The sequence below is a fragment of the Aedes aegypti genome, chromosome 3, assembly GCF_002204515.2.
Source record: "Aedes aegypti strain LVP_AGWG chromosome 3, AaegL5.0 Primary Assembly, whole genome shotgun sequence".
NCBI classification, from domain to species: Eukaryota; Metazoa; Arthropoda; class Insecta; order Diptera; family Culicidae; genus Aedes; species Aedes aegypti.
The window spans coordinates 95022855-95047489 of record NC_035109.1 but is presented as its reverse complement, the minus strand read 5'-3'; the positions used below and the strand labels follow the sequence as shown (position 1 = coordinate 95047489).

At 36.0% G+C, this 24635-nt stretch overlaps 1 protein-coding gene and 1 long non-coding RNA gene across 4 annotated transcripts in view; one reads left to right on the top strand and one right to left on the bottom strand.

The window, feature by feature from the left end:
- LOC5570969 overlaps positions 1-24635 on the top strand; it is a 162390-nt gene that overhangs the window by 98329 nt on the left and 39426 nt on the right. The gene's annotated exons all lie outside the window — the stretch shown is intronic.
- On the bottom strand, positions 1987-2746 carry LOC110677915. The gene is made up of 2 exons (XR_002501288.1): positions 2319-2746; positions 1987-2256 (listed from the first exon to the last, which is right to left on the bottom strand). It is a non-coding gene; the product is annotated as an uncharacterized LOC110677915 (long non-coding RNA).

The following is a 24635-nucleotide window of genomic DNA, read 5'->3' as shown; positions in this document are numbered from 1 at the left end:
GATCTAAGCAGTCAGTGGGTGCGAGGTGTGATTAGCTGCGGGGAAGGTGGAAGTGACAGCTGGCGAGCTAGCAGGCTGGCGAGTTTGTTTATATTGGTTTTCACCATTTCTATGGGGTTGTTAGGGATTGTTGACTACAACAAACACGGTGAAGTGAAAATTTTCTCCTGCGTCCATTAGCCTGTGTGTCGGTATTAGAGTGTATTTATAGTAAAAATACATTTATTCCGGCGTTGAAGAAATTTAAGTAAAAGATGTTTTCATGCAGAACACTGGCAGACGAAGCATGGACTCTTTAGTGTTCGGTTCAGTGTTACCACAAGTCAAAAAATTTGGCAAACGAATGCTGCAAACGTGTACCGATGTGTGAGTGGAAAATAAATGTTCTACACTTAACAACGCCCTGCTCCTGGAATGAATAATGTAATTGAGAGAAAATAGTGAAATTAGACAAAAAAAAAAAGTCAACTAGTCATGTGCCTGATAAGCAAACCTCGTCAAAAACTAATGATTTTTGAACTTTATTCCTAGATAGTATTAACTGTGGTTTAAGTTTCAAACCAAAACAAACTCGCCAGCTGTCATTTCTTATTTCAAAATGGCTGAATGAGGAATCTGACAGATTGAACTACCTCCCTTCTAGATACTTTGCTTGCGATGATCAATCAGATGATAACCAACTCGAAAGCAGTCGCGCCAGAGTTGGGAATGTTAATAGTAGTAGGCTTGAGTTTTTGCAAAAATCACGTGGCTCTTCTAATATAGTAGTTTAAAATTGTGAATCTCATCAAGTAGCCTATGTTGGGTACCGTTTTGTCTCAAATTCCGAACAGACTCATATTCCGAACACTCGGTTTTTGTATGGCGATTTGGTTGAAATGTTTCGATGAAATATGTCATCAAATTGATAGCAAATGGCAGTCAATTTCAATTCAATTTAAACATATTCCAATGCATTTAAGACTTCGGAAGTAGTGAAGATTCTCTAGTTCGAGGTTAGTAGAACTAGCTCAGATAAATTCATTTACGAAATTATTCATTTGAATACGATTTATTCGTGCTGTTCGGAATATGAATCAAGGTGTTCGGAATATGAGACAGAATGAACACAGTGTTCGGCATTTGAATCAAAATGTTGTTCCATTCTTTTACGTAAAAACAGTACTAAACAAATTAAAACAAATATTTTTATCGGTACATCCAACAGCTAACAGTTGGACATTGCGAAGAAACACAAATTTTCATAAATATCAGCTAATTTGTGCCCACCAGGTGCATTTGAATTCACTGTTGGCCTTAAGTGTTCGGAATATGAGTCAAAACGGTACATGAATTTTCTCAATCAACAGTGTCATTGAAGGCTGTACCGTGCTGCATCAATACCCGGACGCTTAAGTCAACAGAAATGTTCAAACTTAGATTTAGGTATGTTTGGTTAAAATATTTTTGAAGTGTTATTATTCAACATATTTTTACACTTTAGATCTTCATGCAAGTGACCAAATTTTCGATATTATTCATGATTTTGACAAGTAAATCAACGAAATATTAGAGCGTGTCTTGTCTTTAAATCCGGACACCTGCTCAAATGATGTTTTTAAATCCGGACATTTTTGGATCAAAATCCGGACACCTGTGTTTTTATAAGATATTTTTGCATATCATTTGTTACTTTCCGGAATTTATTACTAATTCATTTAATAATTTAAAGAATAATAAGAAAAATATGAAAAGAAAACTTGAAAACTAAGGAAACGGAAACACTAAGAAAAAACTTCAAAAAACTTCAATTCTAATTAACTTGGCAAAACTTTTAAAAACTATTTACACTTTAGCTCTCTCAGGGTCTATCCGGGAGAATCGTTCAGGGGCGGACTCACAACCCTCACATGCTGCGCGAGAAAAAAGTAATCACAACAAAAGATAGAGAAAAGGAATTGCACTAGTATTAAATAATTAAGCTTAAACACTGTAACTTGGAAATTGAAATTTTAAACAATAAATTTATTTATTTGGAGGGGAATTCATAGGAAGTACAGGATATGCACATTTATTTTCATTTGATTACATCGTTTTGCGGGCTTACCCGACCTCTGGATCGTCTGATGTCGGTAACTTCGTGTCTGGGCCACCTGAAGCCGGATCTGGACGCCTTCGTTCCGCTCAATTGCGCACTTGGATGATGACTCCACTATTTCGGCACTGGTATTAGAGATCGGCGGTTGCACTCACGAGACACGGTTAGGAATTTAGTTCCTGAATTGATAAAAATTGCGGGTTTAGGTCTTGAACGAACCGACCATTAGAAATTTAGTTACCAAAAGATCTCCTTTCCTTGGCCTGCATATCCTTTTTATATCGCTTAGGATGATGCAGCAAAACCCATGGGTGGAACATTTCCCGGGAGGGATTTGTTTCCGCACAGTTGGTACAAGGCGCCATGATGCAGTGCATAAGGAAGGAATGATGATGTAGGGTTTTATAGGACGGGGATTTGAATTCAAATATTTAAATTATTTTTATTTACAAATTGTTTTTATTTCATTTATTTTTTAATTCATTGATTTTATATTAAGGGTAATTGGTAACTTGGGATAGGGAATATAGGAATATTATTTACATATTTATAAATATAAATTTAAACTAATGTTAAGCATAATTATTTACAAAAAAAAGCAGAAAAATATAATAAAACGAAAAAAGAAAAATACAAAACAGGCAAATGCATGATTGTGACCTATCACATAGGTAACACATTTCAAGAAAATCATACAAACTCGTCGAAACAACATTTTTTAATCAATTCGACGTACATTTTCCCCTATATTGTCACAGAGAACAACACGTAACTAATATTAGTGATTTAATTACCTGACCTGAAGCGCGTGTGGCTTGAATTCGTTAACGTGTGGCTGGAATCTCAGGTATACACAATTAATCTTACATATATATAGAATATATTTCATGTCTTCTCTTGTTTTATATATCCAAAATATCATTTTCACTAGTAAAAGTGGGTCTTCCAAACGATGTCCGGGTTTAAAAACACTGACCCGTAATCCCGGACAGTCTCTTTGTAGTTCTTTAATTACACATTTGCTTCATAATTCACAACAGCTTTGTAACGAAACATTGAAAATATGTCTCTGTTTTAAATTGTGTTCTAAACACTCCATATAAATATACTTCCAACACTCTTTCTTCAACCTCTGGTTTGAGTTGTGCGTCCAAAGATCGTAAATCGTCAATTACCATGGACCACGAAGGAATGACGTCCGACAGAAACGTTTTGTTATTTTTATTAATTATTTGGCAATGTTAACTAGATTTAAAATGAAAGCATAATAATCTTCAATGTTTAAAGTATAGACTACGAAAAAATACCAAACATAAAAACATTCAAATTATGCATAAATTAATCAACATTATCAAAGTGTCCGGATATTCATACCGTCCGGATTTTGATTCACCACGGTAAATGCGGGAAATGCAGCGGGAAATAGATCATTTTTCTACAGTAGTTTTGGGTTGTCCTTAGCAACGGGTGTTTTGCTATTTTCAAGGCAGTTTACCTACAGCAGCAATAGGCGTGGGTTTCAATGGCTCCGCTGGCTGTGATTTGCTGCGCTTGCCTACTGTAGTGTGAATTTCAGAATTTTTCCCAGCTCTGGGTCGCGCCTTCCGTCATCGCCAGCATTTTACGCTTGTGGTGTGTTTTAAAAGCGAGCATTTTTCACTAAGTAGGTACTCGATGCGACCGATCTTGTATCAATTCTATATAAAGATATGTGGGCTATATTGCAATATTAGCTCAAATCCAGTGCTTTACAAATCGACCCTGATGACCCGCATGATTTTCATATTCAATTTTACAATTTGCCCATAATAATAACTAAACGTGTAAATTGAAAAAGTGTTGGCTGAATTGATAACCAACCCGATTAGATTAGCATTTTAAATGTTTTGGTTGGACTGAAAGACTGGAAGAAAAATTTCGACAGGAATGTTTAACGGCTGTGCCATTGGAACATGTTTGTCCGTTGTCTAGTGTTAGTTACAGTCTGTGCAGCTAAATGGCTGAAGACGGTGTCCGTGTCTTTTTTAATATATTTGAAAACGAAGTTTTGTAATCACTAGTTACACATTTTTATTATTGAATTCAAGGTATATCTAATAATGACAGAAATAAGATAACACTAAATTGAAAGTGCACAGGTTGATAATTAGGCCACGCAACGCCTCTACAAAAAAGCTAATTATTTGATGATTTATCCATCTGTCAGAATAAGCTGAAAAAGTTCTTAGAAATTCATTACAAATGCATGCTAGCTGTAGTTCACTAATAGTTTTCAATTTCGGCCAAACGGCATTCGGCCAAATGACTCTTTTGGCCAGACGGCGTTCGGCCAAACGGCATTCGGTCAAACGGCAATCGGCCAAATGACCCGGAACCTTATGAAATTATTGTCAAACAAATGTGATTTTTCCAGCTTTTCATTTCATATTTACATTTTTCAATTTTTGATATTAAAACATTTTTTTTAACATGTTAAACACTATTTCATAAAAAAAAGTCAATTATATAAACTGATAGTGATCAATGAAGTACTGATTTTGCGAAATTAATTTGATTAATTTGATAACAAAACAAAAAGCTTTGAAATAGTGATCAATTTGCCCCCAGATTAAGGTGCACTGTGGAATAGAACTAATAGATTTAAAATAAGTTGTTATACTACAAATTTATGTAAACTTCACTAAAAGTCACAATTTATAAATCTAAAATTTAACTTCAAGGAGTGATGGAAAGTAGCGAACTGGATTAAAACAAAACAAAATTAACCGGATTCAAATAAAACAAAATGCTTGCGACTGCAGATTTACTCGCATCACTCGCGCTCGCGAGTAAACCAATCTAAAGTGTATCGTGAACGTGTAAGGAGCTTTAGTTCAGAGTCAATTGCGCTTTGGGAAAACAGTTATTTCCCCTCCGAGATTTCTGCTTTTCAAGGGTTTTTGTCTACAAACTGGTTGTTTACTGTCGATTTGATGGATATACAATTGATTTGTCTATAAAAACCATAATAACCATAATCTTTTTCGATTACTCGCAAGTAAATGTTTGCGAACATTTTGCAATTTCTTATGTTCTCCTGAGCAGACGGGTGCGAAGTTATTCACATCTAGCCTGTTCGCGAGTCTGTCATGTTTGTTTTAGATTGGTTTACACTTACGAGGTGCCTCGTGATGCATTTTTTTTCATCGCTGCCTTCAAGTCGCTTGAGCCGTCTTTAAATCTTATATTTACACAGTTCGGAATCTAGACATGACCGACTTGTACCTCTACTCACGATTTAAAAATATATTTTGGTGAAATAACGAACGAACGTGGTCGATCTTCTTATTTTAAACTTTCTGCTAGAGAGCAAAGTTAAAATATAAATTATAGAGTCGTTCAATGCATCTTTCCCAAGATCTGTGCTTTCAAAGTTTTGGTAAACTAATAAATTAAGATTCCAAGATGTTTTACCTTAGCAGTTTTGGTTCTTTTTTTTCGAAGGTTTTCTTCTAATGTGCTTTTAATTCAAAAGAGCACGCAAACATTTAGTTTTGATTACTTTCGAAGAAAAGGCCACACCCTAGCCACAGCCATCGAACAACAAACACTTTTTGCTGTCTTAAAATGTATATCTTCGGGCGGCGCTTATCGGTCTGTTATTTCGATTTTTCCATAACTCATGATTGTGAAAAAAGCGCGCGAGCGCCAACGCGTCAGAGCACATGGTAAACAGTCGAAGCGCGAAAGGGAGTTTCGCTTTTCCTTTAGCCGGAGACCGGCGGCGGTGGTCTCCGAAGAATCTCGGTCGTAATCGGAAATTGAAATGGAAATGTGCAAGGGAAGACGGGGTATTATGCTTCCTAGTTGAGAAAACTTAATTTAAACTGTGAATTTCATCGAATGCGTCATCCTAATTGTACGGGTTTACAAGTCATGAAATTCATAGTTGAATTAGACGATAAATCATAATTTCTTGAGTTAAAATCATGATTCTTCACAAGCTTCAAATGATTCGTGGAATCTAGTAGTTATTTCGGTGGCGCGTTTTACCCCCGACGGCACATTTTACCCCTAGTTCCCTCACACGATAGAAGACGGAGTCATATGGCAAAAACGGTAGACACCGGTAGCAGCCCCGGCTTCGGATGCGTAGAAAATATACTAGACTTGGAGCAGCGTATCTAGACTGTGAACGAGGTTATGGTAATGAATGGAGAGGAAGATTTCGTGCTATGGGTTTTGTATGATATTTTAATGAATCGCATCGAACCGTTCAGTGGAATGCTTTTTTTCAACTGCAGGGGGAGAAAACGGAAAAATGTGTAGAACGTATGGTAAACTAGGTGGAGTTACGCCAGGCGTTCGGCCAAGTGGAGGTTGAGTCAGAGATACAGGTGGTTTTGGGAGCGAGCTCGACGATTTCCTTTTCTTTATCTCTCAGACATGAATTGGATGTATCATTTGTCGAGGTTAATTGCAACATCGAACACGGTTCTCCCAAAAATTTGGCAAACTAGCAGACAAGCAACATTATTGTTGATTATGCCTCTGCGAGGAGATTGGTTCCAGATCTAGACGATTTCCCGTGACATGTTTCAGGATAGCAACTTTCATCGTCATTTGTGAATGACCAAGCTGGATGATATACACAAGGACTGTTTGATCTTTGTGATACTGAACTTGTACCGATATCGACCCTTGGTATATTGGAAGAAAATAAAAACACTAAATCACGAATTCCACCCAAAAATATTCTAAATTTCGATATAAATTATATGCTACACATGTTTTCAATGTGGCAGAATTAGTATATTTTATAGATAAATAGATCATTTTGATTCGAAAATAACTTCTGAAAGTGGCCTTTGAGTTTTTCAATGCAATTTATTTGAAAAATTGTAGCTCCAAAACTGTTGATTTTAGAGGAAAACGTTCTATACAAAATATGGTAATTTCTTGATCATTTTAGATCTTACTGAGGCAACGATGGTATACTAATTTGAAGTTCATCACTGCAAGCCGTTTGAAATAATCCCAACACTCTAGGTCAACTTTCAGGATATACCCACTTTTACGGATGTTTCGGATCTTCCGGAGGACCAAGAAATGGCCATTCCAGATAATACCGAGGCATCGATTATATACTTGAAGCTCATCATTGCAAGTCATTTAAAAAAAATCTTCCATTTTCAAGAAATGTCCACTTTTACGGATGTTCCCGGCCTTCCGGAGGACCATATGGGGTTGTCTATCAACCACGTGGTCATTTTTTTTTTAATTTCAGAACCCAGAAAGTTCAGAATGTTCAATTTAAAAAAAACGGAAATCCGGAAAAAATGATCATGTGGTTTATGGACAGCTCCTTCAAGGATTCCAAAAAATCCTCCAGGAGTTCCATCGCTCATTTTTACAAATATTATTCCAGTCATTTTTTATTCTTCAATCGTTCATCCACAGTTTTTCCTAGGATCAGCTTCAAAATCTTGCTCAAGTTTTTTTTTTTTTTTTAAATCTTTATTTGAGTGTATTTTAACGCACGAGGGCTAGTTCTACACTATCTTGCTCAAGTGTTATTAATGGAAATTTACAATAAATTCGGCCAGAAATTCTTCGTGAATGAAAGAATACTAAGCCTTCATAAATTTCAACATGTATTTCTCCAGCATTCTATCCATGGATTACTCCTGCAGTTCTTACAAACATTTCTCGAGTAATTTCTCAAGTAAAACATGAATGGTTTATAAAAAATCATTTGAAATACCACACCTGCAAGCACTACAGCAATTAATCCAGTTTATTCCTACACAAGATTTTTCCAAGAATTTCGTCCGATGTTTTTTAGGAATTCCTTCAAAGAATCCAGCTGGATATTCAGGGATTCGATTGATGATTGTTTGAAAAATTAACTAAGCAATGCATGAAGAAAACGCACCAAAACGTATTCAAGAGTGCAGGAGGCTTTTCAGAATTTGTTGTGAGAGTTCATCACAAGTCTGTACAGAAGCTTTATCAAGTATTAGGGATGTCTTCTAGAAACAACACTAGATTTTTTAAAGATTTGTTTTAATCTTCTGATACATTTTTTTGGACTTCGCTATGAAATTTATCGAATAATTTTGGAAAGATTTCCTGAAGGATTCTTAGGAGGAATCTCTGAAACGAATGATTTTTTTAAGGAAAATTTTAAGAGATCAGTGGAGAAATTACTGCTTGAACTTATGAAGATTAATTCCTGGAGGACCTATGAATCTTGATGAGAAATTTATTAATAGAACTTTGGAGGAATGCCTGATCAAATTCCTAGTGGAATGCCTGGAATAATTCCTAATATGCTTAAGTTTATTCAAGAGCATATGATCTTGAATAAAGTGTCATTTTTGTATCAATTTACCCTTCTAATCTTCTAATCTAATCTAATCCAATCTAGGTGATTGACAGCTAATATTGAGAAATATTCTGGGAATACTGAAATTTCATCCATTACTTTCTTGTAAGCATTAATGTTTGCAGCATATTAAAGATTTGATACCAACATTAAATTACCAGGCCCACTGTGAAGACTTGGAATTAGGAACAAACTCAAAAATTTACGTCGATCAAGTCACTCACGAATGAATAACATGATAGATGAAAAACTTGTAAGTGTTGTAAAGGAAAACGGAGACAACCGAACACTTCATTTTTATTTTTGATCCTTTTCCTGGGATGGGACAAAGGTATTTCTCCTGGCTCTAAAGCCTAAGATTAAGCGCCCTTACTCGCGCTATGAAAAGAAAAATATCTTGCCTCCCTCTTTTATGCAACAATCTGTGATATAGGCTTCTAAAATGAATTCTACCTCTTATTAAAATATTTGAACATGTATCAATTGCTTTGTACGTGGAATGAATGTAAATTAGGTCCTAAAATTTTTAATGAAATCTTGTTTTTATTTAATAACACGAAAAAGCATGTTACTGTTACTACTTTAGCAATTTTTCCCGCTCAAATAATGGCTATGTCATGTATAAACTTTAATTTAAAAACATTTGATCATGTTTGACGTTCGCTTTGTCGACAAAAACACCACAGGGGTTTTAGTTCGACCACTGGGGTTGTTCCTATCTGACATTTCGTAAGGGACACGGAAAACAAAATACACCCAAAATTTGAGTTTAAGCCAAAGGATGTGACAAAATCTAAAAAAAATGTTTTTTGGGCTTCAACCAACGGAAAACATTAGAAAATTGAGTAAACATGTGTTTTTGGCCTAAACTTAAGCGTTTGGCACTAAAATTGGGACAGGGCTTTAGGACCCTATTAAAAGTGAAATATAATTTCTAAAGTTGGTAAACAACATTACAAAACATATGTGATTGATAAAGGCAGAACATTCACCAACCTTTGATAAAAAAAAACCTTATGCAATGCAATCGTCAAAAAATATAATTCTACTACAATATTACATTCGTGTAATGTGACTTGTAACGCCTACAACGCCTAAACGCATAAAATACACCTAGGAAACTTTTTTTACTTGTAGTTCAAAAATTGTCCAATCAGCGTTGACTATCACTACCATTTTCGTCTACCGTGACATTAGTTTCCCTTCCAGTCCACAACTAGTAAGATAAACTTTAAGCCATAAACATAGACTGGAAGAGAAATTCTCGCATGGTTCTCGTAAAGCTCAAAAGCCATTGTCAAAGGTTACCATTTGAAAACGAAACGAAACTTTTGGAGGAATTCTTTAGAAAGTTCGTGAAAGAATCAATTATGGAATAAGGAACTAAAGGAATTATTAGGGGAATTCTTGGAGAAAGCCCTAGTTAAATTCTGCAAGACAACTACTGAATTTATCATAGAAGACATTCTTAGCATAGCATAGACTGACTGTACATGTCAATGGTTGCTACTCCGTGATTGATCGGAACTGGTAAGAATTGCACTACGATCCAAATGAATAAGGGATGGGAGTTTCCGCTTACTCTCGAAGTGCAATTTTAGCAGATCTAATATTATTGATCAATAACGGCGCCGGCCAAGTCCTTACAGTCAGTTGGGATGGGGAAGGAATGTTAGGGTGTAATGATTGTTGCTTCTAGAGACCGAGAATACCTCTGCATCTCTACAATCACCACGGAAAGGGTGTTTATTAGTGAGGGAGGAAAAGATCTGGGAGTCACCTCTGGTCGATGATGCGATCCATGGACAAGGGGGAAATATACGACTTATATTTAAAGCTAGTTTTGTATTTTTGTCTCGAGAAGTTTTTGGTAGAAGCTTTTAAAAATACGTCAACATCTATAATGTCTAACAATTCAAAAGATGTTTTTATTAATGACGAAAACTGAAAATTACATGTATATATTTTAAATTATATGAAACAGGAATAATGCCGACACTTGCTGTGACGAACCATACATAGTTTGTTCAGTGGCGTAAATACGGGGGGGCTAGGGGGGTCTACGCCCCCCCTAAGAAAGTTCAAGCCCCCCCCCCTAGAAAATTATCACTTTCATGCAAGTTCGCATCTTCCTTAAGGGACGCTAATGAGTTTGTTTGAAAATTACATATAAGTATTACTGTGCATTTTGTCTCGATATGGTAGAAGTTTTAAAAAATACGTCATCATTCACAATGTCGAACAATTCAAAAGATATTTTTTAGTCATGTCAAAAAGAGAAAAATATATGTATATTGAAATTGTATAAGAAAAAGCATAATGCCGACACTTATAGTGACGAACCATACAAAGTTTGTTTTAATATTACTTAAAAGTTACGCTTTCAAGAAAAAATGTGTTATCACAAGCATGAAACGAACTCACCAGTTGGTAATCCATCCTCGACTGAACACAAAACTGACACTGACAGCAAAACTTCTTGGCGTCCCGAAAACAAACCGTCTTGCTTGTGCCTACCCAGCAAGACGCTCCAAAACAGAAAAAAAAATCTTTGGCGACGAAACAACGCGCGAAACCGTGATCAAAATCTAACGGACGACGCAAAACCGAACTGTCCTGCTTGGGCTTCACGAAGCACTACCCAGGAAGACGCTCCGAAACAGGAAAAAAAATCTCCGGCGACGAAAACACGCGCGAAACCGTGAGCAAAATTTATCGGACGACGCAAAACCGAACTGTCCTGCTTGGGCTTCACGAAGCACTACCAGAATTTATCATAGAAAACATTCTTGGTGAAATACTTGAACTAAAAGATAAGTTTTTGAAAGAATTTTCACAAACACAGATTTCACGGAGAAATTCTTGAATCAGTTATTAAAAAAATCTGAACGAATATCTGGAGAATTTTTTCTAGGAAATTACTGGTGGAGTTCCTGTACAAAGCCTTGGAGAGAGAGAGAAATCCATCCAATTTTGAAGAATCTCAAATGAAATCCCTACTGAATTTTTGAGGAATCTCTGTAGGCATTATGAAATGATTGCAATACAAATTCCAGGAGAAATCCCATGAAAAAAGTATGTAGACATCCTTGGAAGACATATGAAGAGGAGTTATAAATACGACGGGTTTTCCAAAAGCTACTGAGATCATATTTCAAGCGTGTGCTAGAATAAGGGCGTAAGTCGCATGATCGATTTTTCTTGATCGATCCTCTAATCTGTGAATAAAGGTGACAAGATGCAAATTTGTCACTATTTTTTCATCTTAGGACGCAAGATTGCATCGCTGCCAAGCGGTCCAAATTGCAAAAATGCTAACAAAATTGCATCCTGTCACCTTCATTCACAAAAGAGATGATCGATGAGGAGGAATCGATCATGCGACTTACGCCCTTATTCTAGCACACGCTTGTTTGGAAAGATTTAGACAATTCAGCGAAAATAAATCCCCATGCCAAAGTGGATGGAGTGCCCAAGTAGTTCTTTACTCTATATTCTACATGTAAGTTCCATGGAATAAACGCATATCGAAGATTTCACCGCTATTCGAAGTTTACAATGGAACATTACCATAGTCGGATGGCTTAGTAATCTCAACTCAACCATCAGAAAGATAAATAGCGCCAGTGATGACGATCATTATTCGTATCCAAAAAATATGACCATCAGCGAGGCCATTTACAAAGAGCCAGTGACGAAGACCGGCACCCGAATCACGAAGCCAGCCGGCAGTTTTACTTTTCTTTATTCAATGAAACTCAACACGCTTGAGCTACCGCGCACATTTGGGACCTCCTCCTGAGAGCCAGCAGATCATCTCAGCTCAGCCACAAACCAAGTGCTAAATAGCCAATGTTTGATTTAAATCGTTTCGTGCAGTTGGAGTCAGAGCTTTCCAAATGGTGGTCCACGATCCCCTTCGCGAAGCAGTCTTCATTGTAATCCTTCGAACACCTTTGACTACCTGGTTATTTGGTAGAATCCCAACAAAATTCTTAGTGGAATTCGTGGATCCAGATAATCTTGGATGTGGTAGGCTACAAATGGTAATTTTTGGGTGGCTTGCCAAGAATATCTTTTGAAATATATGAAGACTTTCAAAAGCTTTCATTTCGAGAACATTTATTTTAAGGGATGAAGAAATTCAAAAGGTTGGGAGCCACTGAGTTAGACCATGGTGCAGCAGTTAATGTCGTATGGAAGCACGATCACGGGCAGGCTACATCAATTGAACACGAGCAAATACAGACTTGACTACACGCGCTTATTCGATATCGTCGAGAAAAGCCTTTAAATTGGCGCCGGTAGTGGTGTAGAAGCACCGGCTAGCTGACATGATTCGTCATGGCTTTTGGACCCCGACCAACGGAGCGGGTATGTAATCTGTATCGCGAGAGTGAAAAGCGATTTTCACTTTTTTCCTTCGGCTACCCAGCGGCCGGCTTTGTATTCATTTATTTTTGCTAGCTGGTGAGTTTGGAAGACTAGATAAGTTGTCGAATTTTAATGAATGCATTATGTCTGCATATATACACAACTTTGAAATTTATCAATATTTTGAGAAATACCTCTAAACCTATCCATAAGCTTGATACCGTAATTTCGGGTGAAATTGATCATTTTTCACGGTTTTTCTAGTCTGTTTTCTATAACAGTGCCAAACAACTAAATGCAGGAAAACAAGTACGAAGGTGAGCCTCATCGACTTATGTGCCGGAGTTTTCTAACAAATGTAATTTTAGTGTTAACAAATATCTCTAAAATAAAAAAATCAGAGGATCTCATTTCGGGGTGAAATTGATCACTTGTCAATGCCATTATTGTTAGTTTTCAAAACAACTCTACATGATAAATTTGAGCTCCCTGAATCCGAATATGCTTGTCAAATTCTTAACAATCCAATATTTATATAAATAACGAATAGTTAAATTTCAAGAATTACGCGGAAAACGCCTAAATGTATGCAATTTCCTAAGAAATTTAATGATATCTAACAGAAATTCAATTATTTCAACCATATGAGCTAATTGGTACGAGTTTTAGTGATGAAATCTGGTTTGGGGATATATCTCAAGCATCCTCACAAACTTTCAGGTTTATACCATGTTCAAATCCTTGCTTATAAATAGAAGCTCATAGGTGTTTGTCAATACTGCACCGTGTATGATTTTGAAATTTTACAATATTTTCATAGTAATAAACATTTTTTTACGCAAAAAACTTCATAACACACAAATGACAATAGTTACGACAAACAACGTTCATGTACTGCAGCTTACATTGATATTTCTGCTCCATTACGAATAAATAAAATCGTGTGATACGATGATCAAATTCACCCTTCTGATCAATTACACCCGATTTTACGGTACCTTTTCTATCATTGGATTCCTTTTCAGAAGCTAGAAAGCTTCCTCTCCAGAGGCTGGAAAGCTACCTTTCCAGAGGCTGGAAAGCTACCTTTCCAGAGGCTGGAAAGCTTACTTTCCAGAGGCTGAAAAGCTTACTTTCCAGAGGCTGAAAAGCTTCATTTCCAGGGGCTGTAAAGCTTCTTTTCCAGTGGCTGGAAAGCGTCCTTTCCAGCGGCTGGAAAGCTTTCTTTCCGGCGGCTGGTAAGCTTCCTTTCCAGAAGCTGAAAAGCATCCTTTCTAGAAGCTGGAAAGCATTCTTTCCAGAGGCTGGAAAGCTTCCTTTCCAGAGGCTGGAAAGAATCCTTCCCAGAGGCTAAAAAGCTTCTTTTCTAGAGACTGGAAACCTTCATTTCCAAGGCTGGAAAGCTTTTTTTTTTCAGAAAATGGAAAGCTTCCTTTCCACAAACTGGAAAACTTCCTTTCTAGAAATTAGAAAGCTAACATCGAAAGTCTTAAAATATCAAATATCTTAGGTTCAAATTTTCACCCAGTATAGTAAGTACGAAATTGACAAATAGACCAGTGGTTTCATTTATGGGATCCATAAACACCGAATCGACACAAAGTCACGCGGCCGGTAAGGCACGATCTCCGTCTCAAACAGGACGGAGCTCGTTACGCGAAGTCATGTTTAATCCGAAAATGTTATGAATTTTAATGCGTGTCCGCTCGAAACAAGACCGGCTCCGGTAATGTGCCGAAGAGAAATGAACGGCCGCCATTTGCCCATAATGTAAGTAAGTGCTGTATAGTTTTAATAAGTGCAAAATGAAATTTGAACGACGAGCTAAATGGACCCAACTATACGAAGAGAGCTTTAGGGAAAGAGCTTTCATTCAATTTATAATGTTCAGATGCGCCCATCGCCATCACCATCATCATCGTCTCAAGTCAAGCAATGGGAAATGGATTGATGGGCACTTGAGGATCATCTTTTTTTCGCGGAGGCCTTTCAGTCCAGCAGTCGGTTGATGGAGTTCCCATAATGCACCCTGAAGGGGTTTGATAGAAAACGTGATCACATCACATGGAAGATGGCTTTTGAGCGAGCAAACACAGAAGAAGCCCTAAATAGTGCCGCAACAGATGCTTCTTTACTTTCAGCGGCAATTTTGGAAGTTATGGACTTATGGAAGTTGAGACGCAGAAAAGCAGAGCACTAGCAGCGGCATTTCCATTGTCGGCATCGTGATGAAATTTGCTCATGTGAACTCAACTTGGTACAACTGTTGGGGCCAGGAACTGACCCGCCTCATGCTAACTGGTCTAATTGAGGCCCATCTTCAGCATTATGCAATTTGGAAACTGTGTGAGCTGAACAGCCGAAACGAATTCCGATGCACTATTTTTTACTAACCCAGATTTCGTAACCGCTGGTTAAGAGATAGAAATGCAACTTATAAATAATAGAGCTGGCCTTTTTTTATAAATACCAGATTTGAAAGTTCGTGAAAGATGTCAATACGTGCCTCCAATCAATTTTGTGTTTTCATTTTGTAGCGTTTTTATTTTTCCATCTCCTTGATTAGTATCATTTGGAACATTCATTCATTTCATATATCTAGTTGTTCTGTGTAATGTTATTCAACACTATCATATTTATTTGCTAAAACTTAATGAAACTTATTATTAACATGTACCGTAAGGACGCCATTCACCGCTCATTTAACATCATTTCAACATGTTAAATTCTGCCAAAAATCAGTTGTTCGATATTTTTCATAACTTTTGGCGCTAGACGCAAGATAAATCATTTGTTTTTGTAGGAAAAAAGTTGAAATGTAAAAAATGTAAAATGGTACCAAATGACATGTATGCTAACGATACACGTTTAGGGTGCCATCCACCGCTCATCACAAGTAAGAGGCCATATAAACAGCATTATTTGGAATAAATTTACTTTCATTAGCTGGATGTTATCTTTGTACTATAGTACGACAACATATTGAACAGTGCAGAGGCGCGTCCACGTTTGAAATCATGGGTAGGACAAACGTTGGCAAATATAATGTAAACATTAAAGCTAACAAAAAATAACTCTTGACTGGAAATTCAAAGTTACTATATTTAAGGGGCTCAAATGCGTAGAAGTGTAAGTTACATGCTGGTCGGTTTTGAATTGAGGAAATTCTACCGTTTCAAAGCGTTCTTGTGATATCTTCAGATGATGTATCCGCTCAACAGAAAAATAACATGATTCTAAAAGACTGTTTTTGTCATTGACGCTCCTTTGCTTCTAACCTTTTTTGTCTTTACAGGGCTGGTAACGATTGAGTTCCTCAAAAATAGGAAATTAGAGACCTCTTGGCAGAAAAAGAGACTAAAAAAGTAAAAGAACTAAGGGGTGGTCCATTAATTACGTAAAGGTTTAAGGGGGGAGGGGGGATTGAAGATTTCTTACGCGCCATACAAATTATTTTTGGTTTTCATATAAAAAATCTTACCATGGGGGGAGGGGGGGTTGAAAAACCGCTAAAACTGTCTTACGTAATTAATGGACAGCCCCTAAAAAGTACGGAAAAAATTCAAACGGGAACTGAGAAAACAAAACGAAACCTAATAAGAGTCGGAAGATAAGAGTTTGATTCTTTATAGCTCTGATTGACTGTTTAACGATAAACTTGCGACGATCCACGCGCCACCATATTTCATATAACGGAGGTTATTAGAACTAACTTGGAGGTGATGTTTTGTAGGTTATTTGGCAATTTGGAGGTTAAAATCACCTCCAAACGCTAGCGATTTTGCGGTGGGATGTTGACGTTTGATCACGAATAGGCATTTCTTTAAGATCCAAGACTTTTTTGAGAATTCCTCGTGACATTACGACAAGTATTATTGTGTGCGTTTTTCTCTAGAAATTTCATCAGAAATTTATTTAGGTATTTGCCCTAATATTCAGATGTTACTCCGGAAATTTCTAAAGAAGTTCATTTAGTGATTATTTTTCAAGGATATTCCCCACGAGTTTTCTTAGGGAATTCAATCACGAATTTTCCTATGGAATTTTTGCACGAGTTTTCTCAGGGATTTTTTTCAAGAATTTTGTTTAAAATACCTCAAGAATTCAACTTGTTTTTTTTTTCAAGGAGAGCAACAGAAATTAAATATATCCAAAGATTATTTCAGAAATTATCCTAATTCCTCTAAATATTCTTTGAGATTTTTTTCAAGAAAATCTTAACTTCTCCAATATGTTATCCAGCGATTTATCCATCGGTTTCTCAGGGACATCCTGTAAGATTCTCGGTGAAAACTTCTTCTGAAATTAAATCAATAACTTTTGCAGGTTTTTCTAGGGATTTCCTTTAAATTCCTTTTTCACGATTAATATATAATTTAAATTAAGGATTCTCCAAATACTTTCAAAAATTGATCCAGAGATTCCTTCTTTGAAGTTTTATTCTACAGAAATTCCTCCAGTAATTCTTTGCGATTTTCTTAAGTAAGCCTTGTTTTTTTTAAGAATTAATCCAAGAATGTCTCTAAGGAAATGCAAAGGATTTTTTTTGTGAAAAAGAAATCCATGAGGTATTTTTAAAGAAAATCCTAGAGTAACCTATGATAAAACTTGTGTAATTTTTGAAGTCAGCCTCAATGACCAAGGATTTCTTAAATAACTGCTGAGGAAGGGTTTCTGCAATAACTCTTGGGGAAGTTTTAGAAGATTTCCTAGATAACTTTTTAAAATAATCGTAAAAAAATCAATTAAATCCTCGGGAAGGTATTCCGCAGGATTTTCTGTAGAAATTTATTGAAAAGCATTGGACAAAATCTCTATAGAAATTTGTGTTTGAATAATCGGAGGAATTATTGAAAAAAAATGATGCTGTGAAAACTTAAATTAATTTTCGAAGATTGAAAGAAATTTTTTTTAGAATTTTTTTGTTAGAAATGTTTGGTAGAGCAGCAAGAAAATGAAATGCTGGAAAAATTCCAAGAAAAAAATGATTTGTTCGAAGAATTCCTCATGAAATTTTGGATATCTGGGAGGAAACATGGATGAATTTTTACAGGAATCCACATGAACAGGAGGAATTCTCATAGGGTTTCTTGAAGAAAAACATTAAGCTATATTTTTCAAACACTCAGAAATAAACATATGTGGATTAACTCGAATGAAATTTTGTAGAAATTTTAGGAATATCTCCTGAAGTAACAATTAGAGAATTCGGTTGTAGGATTAGTGAAAGTACATCGCAGAAAATTCTAAGACAGTTTAAAAAAAATCAAAGAAATACCTGAAGAAAATACTGAAGGTAGTAGCTTTTGAGTTCTCAAGGATCTCCTGGAGCAAATTCTGGAGAAAATCTGCTAAGCACGTATAATCATCCAATGATTCTTCAATATTCTTCTGATAATTCTCCATGGATGATCCAGAAACTTCTCAAGAATTACTTCCAGGAGTGTATATGTTGAACAGATAACAAATTGTTTAATTTGTTTTTTAAAGCTTTCTGATAGTCTTGTATTTTTTTTTTTTTGTTGAGTCGTGGGTAGGACAATCCTTTGACTGTCCTACCCAGGTATTTTTGTGCGTAGTACATGTCCTACCTGTCCTACCCACTTCCCGCGCCACTGGAACAGTGGATGCTGAGAAGCATTCTTCGATCTGCCATAATAAAATCATTGTTAAACTCATGTTTACCATCTTAAACACCCTAAAATTATTTTCTATAAATAATATATAGAATAAAATCATATGAATTTCACTCTGATACAATCCATTTCGGTATACTAATATGTGCTAATAATTTTAATTGCGAAAATTTGTTCAGATTTTTTAAAATAATTCGATGAGCGGTGAACGGAGCATGAGCGGTGAATGGCGTCCTTACGGTATCTCTGATAAAACTAAACACGCAATAAAACCTAAAATTGTCTTACGGAACTAATGGATAGCCTATAAGCTACTTGAGTTACAGTTGGCTACAAAGCTGACTAGAAACAATTACACGACCTAATCAATTGTAGAAGGGTTTCTAGAAGAGGAAAACCAAGAAGAGGAATCAGAATTTTGATTTTTTTTTTAGAATGGTTTTAATAGACATGTTTGGCATTATAGTTAGATAAAAAATATGACTTCTTAGTCTTCTTGGCCAAACGTCTCCAGTAAAACAAAGCCTGCTTCTCAGCATCGTGTTCTCATGAGCACTTCCACTGCTATTAACTGAGAGGTTTGCTGCCATTTTTGCATTCGTATGTGGCAGGCACGAGTATACTCTTCGCCCAGGGAATTCGATGAAATTTCCATTACGAAAAGATTCTGGACCAACTGGGAATCGAACCCAAACACATCGCTTTTCTTTGTAGCCGCTAAGGCTAAGGAGGGCCCCTCAAATTTAGACTTATTGCGGGTCAATTTCTGCAAGTCATTTTGTTGTCTTGCTCATTGAAATAGGCAGCTATATTTACTGAGTTGTTTTTAAGCATAAGCATTGATGACTGTAGTAGTTATTACTCCGTGATAGACCAGAATAATCGAAATTGCACAAGGATCTGATAGATGTAACTTGGGAATAGCATGCCATCTACAATGTACATTTTCAAGAACTCAAAAAATTGTGAAGTCAATAATGTAATGTATCAGAAAACCCTATAATAGCAAAGATACTATAATTGTTTCTCTCACTAAACACAGATGTCACCATAGAGAATAAGCTATTGTAAGGAATATCTATTGTCTACTGTGTATACTTCCTGTACATATTGCCTATAAAAGATGTATGAACCCTAGGATAGCTCTCTTAGTCCTAGACGATCCACCGGACTGTAAATATAGATAAGAAGTGGAAGTTCTGGTTTTTCTATAGTAAGTCCGAACACGTTAAATAATAGCGCCGGCCATATTGTTACGGTCATCGGGGAAAGGAGGGAACGTTAGTGTGACGTCCATTATTACTAGAGACCGAGATCAGTGTAGGGGTTGAAAAGCTACGTGCTCTGGATTCACATTGGTAAATGATGCGATTCATGTAACCTCAGTAAAGCAGTCTATCAGTTTTTAAAGAACCAGTGACCCTATAGTACATGTAAACTACCATTTTAGGGGGTTAACTTAAGCGCTCGCACCGGCAATTTTCAGCAGACCAGAAATGCGCTTGATTTTACCATGTCTGTAGATGGAATCGGATTGTTGTAAATTATTTCTGTCAAATGTACCAGTAGTAAATAGGTCTGAATTTCCATGGTAGTTTTAAGAATGGGCGTAGTCAGCTAAAATAGTTATTTTTACCACAAGTATTTTTCCCGTGTAAGTAACTTTCACATGGTTTAACTATGCGCCAGAAATCAAAATTTCGTGTCAAAATTCCAAGCACTCATAATGAACAATTTTAGGAAATAGGAAATGAATAACATATTTGTAGATGCAATATTATTTATAAAAAAAAAAAACATAGTTTCACATAGTTTCAAATGGTAAGAAATAGGGGAACTTACGTATTGTCGGCAGCCTAAGCAGCTGAACTTTTAAGAGGGCAATTTTACGCAACAATAGAGCACAACAATTTGCAGCAGACACCTTAACTACACTTGAGCACTCTTCATTTGTTAATTATTATACATAAAACACTATTTTATTCTCTTAATCTTCTATTTTTCCTCACCAAAGGCACGAGGCACTTGTTCTTTTATCGGCAATGCAATTACTATTGTCGGCAACAAAAATGTTCACTTCGGCAATCCAAAACTGCGCAAAAACTAGTTTATGTATTGGTAACATTTCGTATTTGTTGACAAATCCTGAAATTAAACGTCACTAATTTTGTTCTACTCGTTGAAAGGGTCAATGCAGAAAAATACAGACTACACTGAGAACAGAATTGCAGTTATAAATAGAATAGCAGAGAGTCAAATTGAATACACAACGCCACTAAATTTATGCAGACTAAGGCACCATTCACAAATTACGTAACGCTCTAGGGGAAGGGGGAGTAGACTCAAACGTTGCGGCTCAAACACAAAATTTATTTTTTGCATGCAAAGACCGTTGTCGAAAATTCTACATTTTAACGTTATGTCATAAATGGACGCTGCCTAATTTCGTTTTCATTTATTATATCGAAAATTTTCTGTATTCAATCTCACTATGGCAGCATTTCGGCTGTAAAAATTGTCATGTCATGGTCTTGCAGCAAGTGCGAATCCAGCCTAGAAGTTGCAGCGTGACGTCATGGTTAATTGATTCATAATATTGTGCTTGGCAAGAAAAATCCACGGAACACGATTATCGGATTACTTGAATTTCAGAGTTGCGTTTGAATGGGTTACATGCATGCCCCTATTCGCTACTCACACTACTGTTTATTAGGGTGCGGCTTATTTTTCAAAACCTCTCAAAACCAAAAATTCTTGTACTCTTATGAATTCGAATCATATTAGAAGAGAAACCTCAAAGTTTGAGCCAAGATTTAGAAAGGGCAAGCGTCTTGAAGGTAAATTTTCAAATTATCAAAAATGGCCTTCAGTGAAGTCACCATAACTTCGGTAATTAGTAACCAATTTTGAAACTTTCAGCACCATTATCTTGAAAACTAAATTCATGAAAACTTTGTAGAATATCAAATTTGTGTAAAATCAAAACTAGTTTCAATAAAAAGTAGTTAACTCCAAATGTTTCCTCAATTTACTAAAATAATATCTTTGTTTGACCATAACTTCATGAATACTCAACCGATTCCAAATCTTTTTGTATGGTTTAGAAGCTTACTTAATTAATTTCATACTTTTCATTCGACACATTTCACTAAAAAAATATGATTTGACCAAGTTGATTTCTTAACGAAAAATGTCAGTTTTTTTTTAATTTTTGTCGGTTAAGGTGATTATAAAACGAAGCTACACCTCAAATTTTCAAAGGCACAAGACTTAAGAACCAAACAGCGCCTCGCGTAGAAAATTTTTCCCATTGGTCACCACCAGCAAGCAAGTAATTTGATTGATTTTCAACGCGAACTGTTGTCAGATTCACCAGTCTTGTGCACTTGAAAATTAGAAGTTTGGCTTCCTTTTATAATCACCTTAAACAATATTTTTAAAGCTGAAACTGGTTTTCCTCATTTGATAAACCTTTGAAAAGGACTTGTCAACAATTTTTTCTTTAAAATATCATGATTTCGGGTACCGTCGATGGGGGTGACAATGGGTCTAGGGGGTGAGATTGGGTCAAAACGGAAAAATATGTTTTGTGAAATATTTCAGCTAATAACGCTAATATTACTAAAATTAATACTTCATATGTTAGGGAACAAATTATTACACATAATTCATAACAATATACATTTTTTGAAAAAGTAGTTTTTGTATACTACATCAATAAACTTGCATGTTGAAACTAGATAAAATTTACAACATTAAATTTCTCCTGTACAAAGTATCACGCATGTACTCTAGCCTCTATCGTTGTATTAGTAGAATGTTGAAAGTCTTTTCATTATACATCACAGGTATTTTCCGGAATCTGTTTGATTTTCCCATAAAAAAAAAACATTTTTTTTCTGAACGATGTCTAAAACATTGAAAATGGGGGTGAGATTGGATCAAGCAAGAACGATAGTTAATGAAATTCCAAGTCCACTTTTTGACATTTTACGGTGAAGGGTGTTCTCTTTTTTCATTAAGATGTGTTTATTTTTTCTAAATACAGCATCTCTGAAACATCAAACAAGTCTACTTGAGTATTCCGTGCATTGAATAACAATACAACGCATTTTGACAACTTCTCAAACCAGCAACTGTGTTTCGTGCGCAGCAACATCGTAAATTTTTATCAAAAGGGTGTTTTTTTTCTAAATTTGATTATTTATCAGTGTTTTCATATTAAAGAAACATCTCACGGAAGTACAAATGAGTTGGATCGCTGAAATACTGGGATTATGACGTCAACTTCTGCCTGAAATTTATTGATCGTGGAATGTCGCACCGAAATTTAACTATTTGCGAAGATTTAAAATAATCACTGTTTCAGTACACCTTTGGGCAAACTGAATGGGCTTTATAGCAATGGGGATGAGACTTTGAAGACAATTTGAGGGAAAAACCAAGAAAATTTATGTAAACTTGACGATAAATGTTGGGTTTACGTATTTTTCTTATAGCTCTTCAATTTTCAGTATAATCTTTCTTTTAAGTGGGTTTATCATACTTGTGAAACATCTTAGATATCTTTTTGTCTTGTTTGCATCGTTTTTTGTCAAAATTTTTCAGTTGTGAATGGTTTTGAAATCATATTCTCAAAAACAAGTTATTTCAATTATAGTGACCCAATGTCACCCCCTCTATGGGGTGAGATTGGGTCATTTTTCATTCACTTGTGGTGCCGCTCTGAATAAATATCTGTCTTTAATTTTTTGAACAGTTGTTAATGTACCATCAAAGTACATACACACCAAATTTGAAGTTTATTGGAGTTAAATTGCGATAGTTATTCAAAAAATAAATCGCACATATCCCTTTTTGACCCATTGTCACCCCCAACGACGGTAGTTTTTGTTACAAACCTAAGCCAAAACCATTTTTTAGAAACATATGTTGTATGAACAGTATGTAAACAACTATTTTTTGCTTATCGTGTAAATGAGGTTTATCGTTTTCGTCATTTAGTGGAATAATGAAACACAATTGCACTAGAAAATTTCCCTTATCTTTGATAATTGTCTTTTGCAGCAAAATTTAATAGCTACAAAAGATCATAATCTGTGTTCATTAAGGTGGCCCATATTGGTCAGACCACAAAAAAAATACTGTGAAAATTTTAGCAGAATCCATCAACTCTAAGGAGGGGCTAAACGAACTTGAAGTTTGCAAGAAGAAAATCGTCCAAACGGTTCTAGTTGCATTTCTAACTATAGGTGGCGTCGTATTTGATGAATCTCCTGAATTATTGATTTGAACATTCTCAAATAAATAAATGAAAAACTGCGACCAACCGGAAGGTAAACAACAATGTTTACCTTTAAAAATTAAAATTGATTTTCCTCGGATTTTCTAGTTAAATGTGTTCACCATTTACTATTTACCATTTACCTGCACTATAACAGCCCAAAAATCTGTTATTATTTTTTTTTAGGGAATGTCATTCTGGGGAATGGGTTTCTGGGAAATGTCGTACAATTGGTGGATCTTACCACGTAACGCATCTTGGAAGTTGATCTACCCGTGTTAAACATCGACCCTAATTGATAAAAGAGTATTAATGGATATTCAACCGACGATAAACGTTTCCGTTTATCTGACTGGTACAAGTCTCCACAATTCGTTTGAGATTGGAGTTCAAAATATCAAAAGTTAGACTTATGGCTGCCGCCGAAATTTGCGCATACAAACTTTTTGGTACCTTCATTCAAAGGGCAGACGTCCTTAGAATGAGAAGAACCTCAGCAAAGCATGCGTTTAGTATCAATGCGGCAATATATGTTGGCACCGGCTGCACTGAGTGGAGTTCTCATCCAATTTCGAACTCTATGACCAGGAATCTACCTTCACGCTTGTAAGCATTCTATCTAAAATTGCCCTAACCTTGATTACCTACTCAATTAGAACTCATTTCAAACAAATGCTGCATCCGCACGGAACTTTTAAAGAGCTATTCTCTCAGCTGCAATTCTATTTCCCAAGCACGAAACAGAGTCGAAAACTCAACTTGCATCGAAGCACGACGATCGCATTTTTCCGTTGCTAATTTTCGACACAACCTGCCATGCCACGCTTCGAAACACCAGCAGACACCAAAAACGACGGACGGCGGAGAACACAAATCGAACCCAGAACCATTATTTGC